Source organism: Sturnira hondurensis, unplaced genomic scaffold, assembly GCF_014824575.4.
Source record: "Sturnira hondurensis isolate 20B ecotype Veracruz unplaced genomic scaffold, ASM1482457v3 Scaffold0001989, whole genome shotgun sequence".
Classification (NCBI taxonomy): Eukaryota; Metazoa; Chordata; class Mammalia; order Chiroptera; family Phyllostomidae; genus Sturnira; species Sturnira hondurensis.
The window spans coordinates 2504122-2505402 of record NW_028074620.1 but is presented as its reverse complement, the minus strand read 5'-3'; the positions used below and the strand labels follow the sequence as shown (position 1 = coordinate 2505402).

The 1281-nt window shown below is 41.6% G+C and overlaps 1 non-coding gene across 1 annotated transcript; it reads left to right on the top strand.

Moving 5' to 3' along the window:
* The first annotated feature begins 602 nt into the window (after window positions 1-602).
* On the top strand, window positions 603-709 carry LOC118981658 (U6 spliceosomal RNA). Its single transcript, XR_005065388.1, has one exon. It is a non-coding gene; the product is annotated as a U6 spliceosomal RNA (small nuclear RNA).
* The last annotated feature ends 572 nt before the right edge of the window (window positions 710-1281 follow it).

Here is a 1281-nt window from a genome sequence, read left to right as displayed (position 1 = left end):
TTTATTAGGACTTAGTTCCTAAATCTGCTTCTTTTTAAAAATATTTTATTTACTTAGTTTTACAGAGGGGAAGAGAGGGAGAGAAACATCAATGTGTGGTTGCCTCTTGCACGCTCCCTACTGGGGACCTGGCCTGCATCCCAGTCATGTGCCCTCACAGCCAAGGAGAGTGGACTGGAATGCGCATGCATGAACAATGATGACTTCACTGTAACAGTCAGTGCAGGGAGTACTCCCTCATTGAGTGAGCATGTTTACTGAGTGGCCATCACATTCAAAATGACTGAGCCAGTAGAGCAATGAATCTGCATCAAATTTTGCATTAAGCTTGAATATTCCTTTGCAAAAACTATTTGGGTGATTCACAAGGCCACAGCTATAGGCAACTGATGGTTGGCAGCTTCATCATGACAATGCACCCACTCATGCATCACTTCTTGTGCAGAGTTATTTTTTGGCAAAACATAAAATCACCCAGGTGACTCATCCCCACTACATCCTGGATTTGGAGCCCTGCGACTTCCATCTTTTCCAAAAACTAAAATCACCTTTGAAAGGGAAGCGATTTCAAACTATCAGTGAGATTCAGAAAAATATGATGGGTGCTTGCTTCGGCAGCACATATACTAAAATTGGAACGATACAGAGAAGATCAGCATGGCCCCTGAACAAGGATGACACGCAAATTCATGAAGCATTCCATATTTTTTATCCTAAGAACCCTGAAACACCTATCCAAAAGAACCTAGGCACCCCAATGTTCATAGCAGCACAATTTACAATAGCCAAGAGTTGGAAGCAACCTAGGTGCCCATCAGTAAATGAATGGATCAAAAAACTATGGTACATTTACACAATGGAATTCTATGCAGCAGAAAGAAAGAAGGAGCTCCTGCCCTTTGCAACAGAATGGATGGAACTGGAAAGCATTATGCTGAGTGAAATAAGCCAAGCAGTGAAAAACAAATACCATATGATCTCACCTTTAACAGGAATCTAAACAACAAAACAAGCAAGCAAGCAAAATATAACCAAAGACACTGAAATAGAGAACAGGCTGACTGTGACCAGAGGGAGAATGGAGGGAATGTCAGGGGAAAAAGGGGAAGGGTTCACAGGAACAAGTATAAAGGACACACGGACAACAACTAAGGGGGGGTGAAAATGGGAGAGAGGTGGGGAGCACTGGGCGGGGTGGGCCAGGATGCGAATAAAAGACAGAAAACTGTACTTGGACAATAATTAAATAAAAAATAAAAATAAAAAATAAAAAAATATGAT